Consider the following 13,906-nt stretch of genomic DNA (forward strand, 5'->3'; position numbering starts at 1 on the left):
TGAAATGGGCTTTGACCGGGCGGGGGACTATTCTTAGGTACCGTTCGCCCCCCGAGGAGATTTACGATTCCATCTGGAGCAAAAGGGGAGACTGGCAGTGTTGAATTTGACCTGAGCTCCTGGAAAACAGTGGTGGTTAAGAAACACTCCCTCCACCTTTTGTGTGTGTGTGTGTTTTCTGTTTCTGGAAACAGTTTTAATGCCTGCAGAGTTAGGGAAAACTCCCAGGTGTCCCCTTTGTTGACCTGTGTCAAGCCCACCAGGCCCCTCCAAATTCCCTTTCTAGGCCGCACAAGTGATTAGCGGAATTGCCCATCCCATTGAGCAATGGGAACAAAGGGCTTGTCAGGAGGCTTTGGTTAAGTTTCCCCCTCTCCCCCCGCCCCCCAACCCTGAACTTTGGCCCAACACCTGCCCCGTCTTTAGGCCCCTGGCGAGGATAGGGGGACCTCAGCTACAACCTTCTCTGATTTCCTGTCCCACCCAGCCGCCCCCACCTGGCCCCTTCTGGCCTTTTCCACTCCTCCCTGTAAAGGGAGTTTCCTTGTCGCCTGCCTGTGAGGCTCTCGCAGCCCTCGGGGCTCAGAGCCATCCCCTGTGGCAGAGCTCCCTCCCCCACCTCCTGGTAATAATCCTTTCCGATAAAGTCTCTATTTCCTAAGTCCGAATTTGTGTTTTATTTGACACGAGGCAGCATAAAGGCCCAGTTCTGTTGGGGGTATAGGTACCCAGAGGCCTCAGTGGGGAGAGACGGGCTTCAGAGTCGAGTGGCACTGGATTTGGGTCCCAGTCCCACCACTGGTTCCATCCTGCAGAATGACCTTTCCACTTGCCGTTCCTGCCACCTCGAATGTCCTTCCTTCGACCTTCCCCTGCCTGCTGCTTGAGATTCTGCATCCCCGTGGGAATACTTGTGTCCGGCCAACTGCGTTCCACTTTGTGCGCAAGAGGTGTTTGCGTGTCACCTACGAGAGTTCATTTATCCCCTGAGGCGTGTAATTTACCGGCAGGGAATCGCTCGCCTACTGGAGAGAAACAGCTGCTCCATGAGGAGTTTTAATGACTTCAGATTCTGGGGCAGGGAGAAAAATCTTATTTATTGTGCCAACTGCACTACAGACCCACAGAGGAAGGAGCAAAGAGCTACAAGCAAAAAATAGCTTCCACTCATGGACCGCTTAACCCGCGACAGCGCCGGCCCGGTGCCTCCCCTCCATCTCATTCACTTGAGCACGGGTTTCTCAGGCCGGATCATCCTTTCCTCCACCTTAGAGTTAAGGGCACCCGAGCACAGGGACAGTCACTGCCGGAGTCCCAGAGCTAGTGCTGGGCTTGGAACACGGGCCCTGCCTGACTCTCACGACAACGTAAAATGAAGAGAGTCTCATTCATCTGATTTTAAGCTAACGAAATATAAAAATATTAAAAGTATTTTAAATATGAAATATCTATGATATATTTCCATTCTCTGTTATGCCCAATTATTGAAGACATGGAGGAGAGAGGGAGGGAGGTTGACAGAGTCCAAGAGAACGGGGGAGAGAAACGGAGACTCTGCAGAGCAGGTGGCGGGGGAGCCTCCCGTGTGCATCAGTCACGACCTGGTCCACGCAGAGGAGGGTCCTGGTCACACTGAGGCATCGGAGGATCTGGTGACGTAAAAGTGCATTCTGAACTTTCTTGCCAACAACAGCAGCAATGTAGAGACTTATTTCACGGTGTTTCTAAAGCCTTTACACCTGCGAGTGGTCGAGTTGGTTTTCAAAATTTACTCTGGAGGGTTCCAGCTCTGTCAGCAACCCCTGAAAATCCCTTGGACAAAGGACCTTTGCTGAGGGTTTCATTCCACAATGTCTGAAAGTGACAGTTTGGGGCTGACATTTATGTCATTGTTGTCAGCCCCCTCCACCCCACACTCTTCCACACCCATACACGGACTCTCACACATTTGCCCATTTAAGCAGTTTTCTTCCAGCCTGTTGGGTAAGTGTGTAGTGGGGACCAAATAAATTAGTTCAGTAAAATCCTTTGGTGGTAAAGCAACTCAGTACTGTTCGAGCTCTTCTAATACCCTCGTCCAGCATCCCGACTTTCCGAGTTAACGTGGTCATCACAACCCGAGGCCCACAGGTGGGTCCAGAGTGTGTCTCCTGGACAGGTGGAGAGGTTGGTGTGACCCCATGCTGCTCTCTGCTCTTCCCCACAGCTAAGTGAAGTGGAACAGCCTGAGGGAGGGCACCCCAGTTTTAGATCATTGTACATGCACATATCATTTCGTATTCCGAATGGTTTTTCATCCCAGTTCTGTTAAAACTGTGGTCACCCCGAGAAAAAAATTCTGATGACACATTAGTAAAGGATGTTTAATCAGATTTTTTCACTGCCTCCCTCTGAAACAGAATGAACTAAAACTAACTGTTCAAAGATATACTCTCTGTAGCATTTATTTCTTATGCCTGGCGTTGGACTATACGATGCATTCTAAAAGGAACAAAATAATCCACAAGTACTTGGTACCGACTCATTTCCAGTCATCAGAGTCGCCGGTTTCACTACGGTTTAGCAGACTGTTACCCACTAATTAACTAAATGCCTAAAATGCTAATATCCTAACATGCACACTTTTTGAAAGTGGCGTCATAATTCCTCATAATTTGTCAGCTTGCGAACGTTTTCCTTGGAACACGCTGGTCTGTGCTGCTCAGTTCTGTACTTTCCGTGCAAACAACGCAATAGTTGGGACGGACCGCAGGCAAACTGCTTCGGTTTTAAACCTGTCCTGTGCCTGGAATAGAGGTGTGGATGTGTTTACTTGGTGTTCCTTGAGGAACGTTCTTTGTCTTCCAAGGGACACAGAGAAGAGTTCCTGTCTTAGAACAGGAAGCTCTGGACAGTGGCTTGTCCGCTGGAGCAGTTAGGCTGACGGCGCTCCAAGAGGAAATACCTTCTCGGTCACCAGCTTGCTGGGAGAGGAAGTGGCCTGTGTTGTGGGACTGCACGAAAACAATCGTCTCAGCGGGGGACAGTCCTGTCTCCGACCAGAGAGACTTGCAGAGTTCAGTCTTTGCCGCTTGCCCGGGGTGATGACGATACGTGAGGAGACAGCAAGAAGGGTGCGCGATGGATTTACCACCACAGACCTACTGCCTCCATGAGTGAAAGAAACCTGGTGTGTCTCATGTTTAATTCTCGAAAACTAGCCAAAAATCAGAAGCAACCAGACACGAAAAGTGGAAATCAATTAAACAAATGTGGTACACCTGCCCAGTGGAGAGGTGCTTAGGATATTTTGATGAATGAGGGAAAAAACAGGTTTCTGCCTACAGTATGATTATGTTTATGCAAAGTCCCAAACAGGCACAAGGAATTCGGTGGCGGTAGAGGTCCGCCAACTGTTCTTTGGGGGCGGGGGAGGGGTAAGGGAGCTGTGGGGATGTGTCCTTGTCTTCATCCTCAGGGCTGGTAACTGAGTGTCTGCATACGTAAAAACACACTGAAATTTGTGCTCTTAAAACATATTGTGTTGACATTGTGTGATTTCAGTTAGAAAGTTCATAAACAGAAAAAGTCTCAGCTGTCTGTACGGATTGTGTCTTTCCCAGGGTCAGTCAGTCGGGCGGCCAGGACAGTCCTGAGCAGCCGCTAGTCCACCTGAGTCTTTACATCCAGAAAGATGAATTGAAAAGCCCAAAAGCCTTGAGCATATCGCTGCCCTTGGCAACTCATCTCTTTCTCCTAGGCATGCAGAACAATTTTATCCAGAAAAACAGCTTTTCTGCTTAAAATTTTGATCAAATTTAAATTTTGAAATAAAAGGAGGCTTTATTTTAATTTTAAATATGTGAAATTTTCAAAATATGTGAGACAAACGAGTTACATTTTGGGAACAGGGTATTGGTAATTTGCCAGTGACGCCTTAGCATTCCTTTTCCCAGGAGGTACCAGGTCCCCTTCCCAGCGTCTGAGAGGCCAGCGCTGCCTCTGCCCGCAGAACCACAGGCCCGGTGACAGGCTGGATGCACCCAAAAATGCACCCGCAGGAATACTACTCAGCCATAAAAAAAAGGACAAAATTGTCCCATTTGCAACAACATGGATGGAACCTGAGGGTATTATGTTAAGCGAAATAAGCCAGACAGAGAAGACAAACACTGTGTGATTTCACTCATATGTAGAAGATAAACACATGGATAAGGAGAACACATTAGTGGTTACCAGAGGGGAAGGGAGTATGGGGGAGGGCGAAAGGGGTAAAGGGGCGCATGTGTATGGTGAGGGGTGAAAACTAGACTATTGGGGGTGAGCACGATGCAGTCTACACAGAAGCTGATACGTAATAATGTACACCTGAAATTACACAAGGTTATAAACCAATATGATCTCAATAAAATAATTTTTAAAAAAAACCTCATCTGCTGCAAGAGACTCGATAAAGAACAAGTTAAGAAATACCAGCCAAGGTGAGTTTGTTCCTCTGCTCACCCACCCCTGAAATACCTCTGGGGCTGAGGTTCTCACTGCCTTTGGGACCGACAAAGATCCAGAAGTGAAAATCCTTAAGGCCTTGTGCTTCCCGTGGAGGGCAACAGAGAGTTAAACATGAGCCATGAAGTCTTATTTCCACTTTGTGCCATAGCCTCCTGACTCTGCTATAATAAACACGACCCCTTATCCTACTCACAGGCCTAAAACACTCTCGGGCGCACGCCTTCTGGCCCCAGGAGATGGACCCTGGACACTAAATGTGGGTGCACATAAAACCAGCAAAGGCCGCCCTGGGTGGCAAGGACATGCAAGTGAGAGCAAGCCATCCCCACCTTCAGCGAGATCTTTTTTACAACACTGTGTGGCCACTTGGATATCTGTGACAAATGACATTATCCTAGAGATCCTAGGAGCCACTCACGTCCCTCCACCCCCACCTCACGGTTCCAGAGTCAGGCACAAACAACTCAAACCATTAAGCCCTCACTGCATTTTCCAGAGGCTCACACCTCATAAACCACAGGAACAGGTGTCTTCTCAGTCCCTAATTGCAGTTTTCTAGCTTTGCCGTTAGTCGTTTATTTTACTCATTCACTCCAGAAAACTGCCCCCTTCCAGCTTGTTCCTGGATCTGCCTGTCCACCAGTTACAAATAAACCAGTAGAGGCGAATCTGGGTGTTTACATGGGAACCTCGGCAGGGCCCGTCTGCAGCTGCGGGATTTGTTCAGAGCTCCAAGTCCTCTGGTTTGGCAGCTAAGTTTGCGCCAGGGGTTTCCATCAATGACTCCACTTGTTTCAGGCCCTTTTGGGCATCGGACCCTTGTTCTTGGCGAAGTGGCCACAGCCCTTTGCAGAGGCTGCTCACCTCCAAGAAAAGGGCCATTTTCAGCTCGGACTACCCTGTGAGTTGTTGCAACCAAAACAGCATGTTCTCTCGCTTTCAAACCCAGAAAACAAATCACTGTTTCCTAAGTGAAAAGGAACGAAATCAGTGCCGGGAGAGGTCATGGGAGACGTTTCCCAAGTACCTTAAGAGCACTTGGCAGAATAAAGCAAGAACACTTATATTTAAAATTCTCTTGATCAGGCCTGTTTTGAAGTCAGTTCATTGTGTGGTAAAGAAAATGAAAAGAAAGGGCTGAAAAGTCTCGACTCTTACATATTTTTAAACCCTACAAAAATGCGCATGGCTGTAAGATGCATTTTTCCGGCTCTCTCCACTGCAGGAAATTGGTGTGCCTGAGGGATCGCTATAAAAGGCAGAATCTTAGGAGAGCAGTAATAAAGGGATGAGCAAAACCAACCCGGAACCCAGAGGAAGGAGGAATTCATTCTGACCTTGCATCTGGGTGTTACTCAGAGGAACTGAGCCGTGAGGGATGGGGCAGGACTTCGGAGGGCAGAGATGGAGAAAAAAGACGTCCCAGGGGAAGAGGTTTAAGTTCTGGAGAGGGCGACAGGAGAGGGGCACGTGTTCCTGGGACAGCGAGGCCACAAGACAGCAGCATGATGGACCTGGTTTTTAGCCCTTGGCTCTTGGGTCTTAGTAAAACCAAAATCTTGTATTTTTATCACTGTCTTCATACTGTGCTTTACAACTCTCAGAACTAGCACGGGCATAAATTTGCTTAGAAGTCGGGGTTTGGGGTTCAGAATTCGAAGGGACATTTTTATCAGTAAGAGCATTTTCAAACAATCTTGGAATTCCACAGACTTTTCCGGAACCTCCTCCCATCCCTCGGAGGGGCCACCTGGCAGGATAATCGGTAGCTGACTGGAATTCATCCCTCTTCTTGGAATGCTGTGGATGTAAGTGGGGGCTGGGCTGTGGGTAGGAGGAATTTTTAGACTGTGATTCCAAGCCAGCACCCCATCTTTACAAAATTAAATCTTAAAGCATCCTTTTCATTTGCTATAACTGGTTCTCTCTGGGTCTGTTGAATGCCATCCACCCAACAGTTTCCAGTCTTTCCCTCTTCTTTGAAGTAAATGCTGCTGAAGTCATCTGTATGCAAGGGTACTTTCTGGGTGCATGCAGAAACTCAACCAACATCTTTGCGAAAGACTGGTATTTTTAAAAGCTCTAATAAGCTATTCTCACCAGCTGAATGAGTGTTTTGACAGCCTAATGGTGATCGACGAGTTCTACAGCTTTTAGACAGAGCTGATGAATTATAGAGCAGCTTCACAGATCAAGCCCTAGCTGAGAATTTTCCCCGTGGAGTTGGCCTGTCACCAACAAATTGCTCAAGAACACTATTGGCCTTGGCCTTCTGCAGGAAGAAAATTCAGCAGGGCTGAGGGATTAGAAAGTCCTTCGTCACAACGGAGTTGGGGGGAAAAGGGTTAGCTTGGGGGCATCAGATCTTTGAGACTCTTAAGACTCTTGTCCAGTCCAGTCCTTCCCTCTTCGTTCTCATCCCTCTAGGTGAGATCTGTGTAGAATGGCGGAATGATTCGGCCTTTTACAATGGGCCTCGAAAGCCCCAGCACGGTGAGAAGACTCTAGAAAACAGCGCTGGCCTGACAGATGGCCAGCACCGCTGCACAAGCCTGGCGCTGACGTCCTCTTGAACCTATGACCAAAAGGCCTAAGGCTTGGAGGCCAGCAGCAAGGGAAACATTTCATCTTGGTCAGCCCCAGGGTCAACTGGATTCTGGGAATAATTTGATTTTTCCACTTGGGGAGTACTGAATATGCCGCCGTCAGGTCCACCTGGCTTGGGTTGGTCCCCCCAGTGCCCCAGCATCTGGGGGTGTGTGCTGCTCAGAGTCATTGAGGATGGGTGCCGCAGACAGCTCTTTAGAAGAGTTTGGAGGGGCTGGCCCCATGGCTTAGTGCTTATGTTTGGCGCATTCCACTTCAGTGGCCCAGGTTCACGGGTTCGGATCCCAGACATGGACCTACACCGTGCTGAGGTGGCAACCCACATATAAAGTGGAGGAAGATTAGCACAGATGTCAATCTTCCTCAAGCAAAAAAAGAGGAAGATTGGCAACAGATGTTAGCTTGGGGCTAATCTTCCTCAGCAAAAAAAAAGAAGAAGAAGAAGAAGAGCTTGGAAAAGCTCCTTCTTCCCATTCTTTCTTCAGCCTAAAGCCCACTTGCCCAGGCAGGCTCTCAGAGGGACCACGCCTAGGAAGAGTCTTTGCCTCCCTCCTTCTCCTTGAAGATTACAAATCTGTAATCTTAAAATTTATCACGCAAACAGGTCATTTTGAGAGTGAAAGGGGCATTACCAATAATTTCCTTGAGTCAATAGGCATAAACCGAGACTGCCTGTGGCCAACTGGAATGTCACCCTAATAAGGATGGAGGAGGGAAGAAATGTGACTCATTCATGAGGCCTATCAATCTCCACCCAGGTAGGTCTGTCCTTTGAGCCTCACGCATTCTGAGAGACAATAGACTCAGAATTATGTCATATAATCCTGGGCACTACCAAGTCCAAAGGTAACAAACGACAGAGCCTTTCCAGCTGCCAGTCCAGGAATGCCATTTAACCTAAGGAGAGGCCTGGCCCCAGCCAGAGGAGTCAAGGTTGTAATTATGCAGCGTGAAAGCTTCCTTCCCGTAATTGTTCTAATGGGTGTGCAGGCATGCACGCAAGTGGTGTACCCAGAAGCTTGCATCTATATTTAGCTGCCATTAGCATCTCCTCTGTACAACATTCCTATCTTATTATGCAGGGAGCACCGGCTTTAACTGGCAAGGTAATCCCAGGAGGCTTAGAGTGGGAAAGAAATAACTAGTACCTTCCAGTAACCATCCCACCATCTTCAGCAAGATGAAGGCAGCCCTGGCTTTGCTGTCTTCCTGAGCAGGGTCCCAAGAGCTGGCTTAACATCTAGGAAAATGAACCTCTGCGTGCAGCGATGGGAGAAGGAAAATGCAGTCTAGAAGATCATAGGCCGCTTTTCCTTAGGGGTGATGGATGAATTCCAGGCTCCTGTCCTACCCTGGAACAAATACCTGCTGCTTTCAGAAATTGAAAGGATGAGGCTCAAATCAGGGCATTAGCTGGGGGGAACCTCATTAGGAAGCTGATATCCTTGTGAGAGAGCAGACTGGGTTGTGAAGGATGCCAGCTCTCTGGCAGGACAAGAAGCAACATTTCTTTTATCCACCTGCAGGATAAAAGAGTAAGTATTCGACGAAATCATTTATGCTGAGTGAATACAAAATATCATCTAGAGTCGCAGGTAATTAATAGCTTCTTCGTCCGTAAGCAGAGGCTGCGATCTGGTGTGTCTCAAAGGACACTCCAGCAGGACATATTTCTGTTGTGTGTGTCGTCCCTGGATTACATACACCAACCTGTGCTCACACCTGCTGGCTCCCCTCACTCTGGGGGCAAAGGCTGTGACTATTAGAAAGATTAGAGCCTGTACAGATAGGTTCTGATCCCGTGCTGGAGACAAGGCGGCAGTTTAGAAGAGCAGGGACAATTCAGGAATCCAGGGACTTTTCCAGGCTGCCCTGACCCTCAGGCTGCATTCGTCCTTACTAGCAAGATTTTCCTTTATTGACCTGAAAACAATTCCAGCTCATTTCTTATACTGCCAGAGATTTCATCAACTGGAGATGCAAGTTGACAAGCATAGGGAAGGAAAAAGTTTTCCTCAACCTTCTTAGGGGCCCGGGCTGGGTATGAAAATTAAATTGACAAAGAGAGATGAACAGGAGAAAAACACACAAATTTACTTAATATAAGTTTTACATGACATGAGAGCCTTCACGAGGAAATGAAGACCCGAAGAACAGTTAATCCTGAGTATTTTTGTGCTGGGTTTGACGAAGAGTGGACAGTCGTGGAAAAATATGAAAAGTCAGAGAGCGTGAGGTGGAGCGGTGAGGTGGGTCCAGTGAGCGAGGCCTGTTTGTTAGGATTCTTCAGCTTCCCTTGTCTGCGGAGATCCAGATGCTCCTTTCCTCCGGGTATAGGGAGGGACCTCTCCCGTGAGGGTTTTGTGACCTGTTTCAAGGGAGAAGGGGAAAAAGTCAGAGTGAACTTTCTGCTTCTGTCATTTCCTCAAACTCCTTCAGCTTAAAATATTTAATACGCCAAGCTGCCGTATTTTGGGGTAGCAGGTTCTGAACCCCATCCTAAGCATCTTCTTAAAAGTGTGAAATGTGAAGGACCCATTAAACACATGCCCCTAGGAATGGATTGTTTAAACACCTTGCTTTGCCCCTCACATCCGAGCTCAGCTAGGGCTCTAACTGGAGCATATCACAATGCCATCTCTGATGGACAAGGACGGAGGCCCGTGACTCCCCGCCCGTCATCTGAGGCTGCCCCAAAGGTTTGGAACCTTTCCTCCCTATTCCGATAGTAATCAGATTTCCAGATTATAGATATCCCCTTTCCAACGTAGAAATGTGAAACCTGCTGGGGTTCAGATGCGTGATTTAGATTCAACGAATCACATGCTCCTGCAGGAGACTTGGACTCAGAACTGACTTACATGGAGATAGAGACGGGGAACAGGGCATCGTTTTGTTGGCATGGATTGTGGCAGAGGGAGCCCGGTTCTGGAGACAGGAGCCAAGGCAGTAACATCCTGACTTGGCAGCTTCCGAATCCTGGTGAGGTGGCAGCTCCCTCGGGGAGCCAGTTCTTCAGTGTGACTCGGGAAGCCGGTTGTCCCTGGAAGCCAGCCTAGGTCCTGCATCTCCGGCCCTCCTGATAATTCTGTGAGCTCTCTATGCCTTCAAAAATCCGCTTTGGCTTAAACTAGCTGGAGTGGATCCTGTTGTCTGCAACCAAGAATCCCCCGGCTAATATAGGTGGATCGAAGACAGCAGAGGGTGGGGAAAGGAGACGTTCAGGATGTGATAGAAGAGTCTAGAAAAAGATATGAGAAGTTGGCAAATATTCTGAATAATGGCTACTATTTATTGAGGCCGTACCATGTGCATTTCCTATAACCCGTATAACAAGTCTGTTAGGCATTATTATTTCCATTTTACAGATGGGGAAATAGGCTCAGAATGGTTAAGGGACCTGCCCAAGGCCACACAGGCTTCAACGGTGAATCAGGCATTTGAACCCAGACCCTTTGCACTCAGAGCCCAGGATCTCTCCACTTTGTTACTCTTCCCAGGCCAGCTCTGCTTGCAGATGGGAGTGGAAAATCCTTTCCCCATTCCTTTTACCCCTCTTGGCTTCCCACTCTCTGAGCCCAGATGTTCAGCTGGTCTGAGTCACACTACAGTTCACCTATGTATGGGCTTAAAAGGTCACATGGGCATTCATCAGTCAGGAGCAGCCCATACATTAGAAAACACGGATAGAGTGGGGAGAATTCCCAGAACAGATGACCAACTGCAAAGCGTCCATCACCGCGGGGAGAGGATTACAGGAGCTCTTTACTTTCTGCGTTCAACAATTGCGCTATTTGAATTTTTTTAAAAAAAGCAAGTGTACTACTGATGTGAGTATATATCACAATTAGCACCACGAAATCAGTGGTTTAAGAGACATGGAAAGCAACAACACATAAATTGTGATTCCTATTAGGTGATGGAACTATAGGTGATTTTTATTTTCTTCCTTATGCGTTTCTGCATTTAAACATGTTTCTCGGGTTGCTTTTAGCTACAAAGAACAGAAGACACTTCCTCAAACTGGATTGCACAATGAGGACACTGACAAGTTCACGTGACTGGACGTCTAGCAGAAGGAGGAGGGCCCCAGGTAAGGTGGGGGCAGCAATGTCACCAAACACCCTCTCTGCCTCTTCCACCTCTCCTCTCTGTGTCCCCAGCATCCCCCCCATCAAAGGCTGGTTCCCCTTGTCTGCGCAGCACAGCTGTAGCAGTCCCGAGAATCAGAGAGGGCACAGCAGTGTCCGGACACGGAAATGACAGCCTTCTTTTTTTGGTGTCTCCTTCTTCACGGTGTGGAAACCTTTCCAGAAACCCCTGGCAGACTTCCCCGTGGGTCTCACTGGTCAGAACTGGGTTACATGCCTACTCCTACATCAGGCCTGGGAGAAGGGATGCCCCAGACTCGCCTGGTCTACCTGTTGGAGCTGGGACAGGGGCCAGCCTCCCCTGAAGCCCCTCGCCTGTGGAGGAGGGCGGGTGCCTGGACAAAATTGGGGCTTTGGGAAGGAAGATGTGGGGAAATAGATGCTGTGTAGACAGTCTACTATGGCATATACTGTTTTATAATCTTACAAATCACATTGATTTAAACAAATTTTAAATTCCCCTTGTCGTGGTTAGAAGCACAGTTGAGGGCTTTGGCGGGAGCTGTGTCGATAAGTCCCTCTGTTTATGAAACTGTCCAGCTCCTAATAGAAAATAATCATGACCTAAATGGGAACAAAAGCCCCGTCCTGTTTCTCCTTGAGGATATTGTTTTATCTCTGGAAACACCAGGAACCAAACTGGTGCCACCCGACAATCACAGGACATGCATTTCCTCAGGTGTGTCTATCACGTGGGTCACACGAGCCAGACCACGGACGTAGCACTGGGAAGAGTGTTCAGCTTTCATCAGACATTATTTGATGCAGACTTCTCAAACATTTAAGGGCTTGGTCAAGATGAAGGAAGTGGTCTTGAAGGTGACTCGGATCCCAGCATTGCAAATCTGAGGATGGGGGTAAGAGAAGCCGCTTGGAGGCACCTCGGGGGTTCCTGAGTCCATAGACGTTCCAGCATTCCTTTCAGCAAGTTTGAACCAGCTGTGGGGAAACCAGGGGGGCCTTTCAGTTTGTTGTACATTGCTTAACTGTTTAGAGCAAGAGATGCAGAAATTGACAGTGCGTTCAATGTCCTCCATCAGAGAATAAGCTTTCTTTTGTATTGAGATCCAAATTGAGCTAGCAGTCTTTGCTGCTGCGACACAAGAATAAGAGGATTCAAGGAAAAAGAAAAGAAAAGAAAAAGAAAGAAAAAAAAACCGCTTCCTATTATTTTCACCAAGTTAAGGTTACCTTTCATTTCATTCAGCATTCCAAAACCTGAACTTAATCCCCAGCTTTCAAAGTTGCGGGGTTCTCTTCCTTCCATTATGTCATGTGCTAGGCACTCAGGAGTTCCATTGTTATAAATCTCAGAACAATGAACGGATGGAAGAATTAATGGAACATTAAAAGGTCATCTGGGTAATTGCCACTTGCTATTTAAAGAATTTATGAGTCAAGCCAATTCAACTGCTACACAGCGGCCATATGGAAATACCTTTTCCAGGTATGTTCTTCGTTTGCCTGCTCAGCAGAATGTCTGAGGATGCACAGGCGCCTACATCCGTCAGGTGTTGACGCACAGCCTCCTCGACTGTTCACCGCCTGGGCATTCCGCGTATCTTGTGTGCTGATGACTGACGAACTTTTCACTATGACACCTGGACATACAAACCTTGAAAATGGTGAACTGAAAGAAAGAACAAAAAGCGGAAAAACTGCGAGTTAAGCAGAGAGAAGTTAATACAATGGAAACACCACCATGAGCGTTAGAGTCAAACAGTGTTAGGTGCAGATTCTCTGCCCTGCAGGTTACTCAACGCCGTGTGTACCTTGGCGCCCCCATCTGTAAAACAGGCTCTTATGAGGATCAGCGATGACACATGTAGAGTGCGTAGTGCCAGCCCTGATACACTGGTGTGCAACAAGGAGCTGTTATTATCTGTAACTAAATCAGAGCACCATATTTAGTTATGTGGAGAGACGTGCTGTCACTAGGGTCCACAGTTCCGACTTCTCTGTAAGGATTAAACAACCAGTCCTTTTGGCCTTGGTTTTGCTGGGTGTGGAATAAGCTCAGGTTGCCAGCATCACAGGGGTTCCTGGAGGTCTCCCCGGAGCTGCCAAGAGGCTGGTCCCCAGAGAAGCCCTTTGCGAGCCTGAGCTTGTCCCGAGAGTCAAGCTCTTCTCTAGGTACACGTTGAACAAACCCCGCCCCCACACAGAGGCCGCCCCTTGGCTGCCAAGGACAGCAACGTCTTTGTTCTCAGGCTCTTTCAGAGCCCAGGGCCTACGAAGTGGACAATAGGCCTGCCTTGTCCTTCCTTTGGCCTCACTTTCCTTAGAGGCCACAGTGGTTGGGGGGGTCAGGCAAGGGTGCATGCCCTCGGGGTCCTAGGGGCCCACCCTGTGGGTTTCAGGCAGCTTCTTTTGTACTTCAGGCTGAAACGGTTGGTGCCAAGGAGAGGAGAGCGAGCAGGAGCGTGCCCTTCCCTCCAACAGGACTTCGCGTTCTGACCAACGGTAGAGGGTTGAACGGGCCTGCCAGGAGATGCATGCGAGTCCTAACCCCGGGTAGCTGTGCACGCGCCCTTATTTGGAAATAAGGCCTTTGCAGATGTAATTAAGTTGAGGATCATGAGAGGAGATCATTGCAGATTTAGGGCCCTAAATCCAATGACTGGTGTCCTTAGAGAGAAAAGAGACAGAGTTCTGACACT

This window comes from Equus asinus, chromosome 13 (assembly GCF_041296235.1).
Source record: "Equus asinus isolate D_3611 breed Donkey chromosome 13, EquAss-T2T_v2, whole genome shotgun sequence".
NCBI lineage: Eukaryota > Metazoa > Chordata > Mammalia > Perissodactyla > Equidae > Equus > Equus asinus.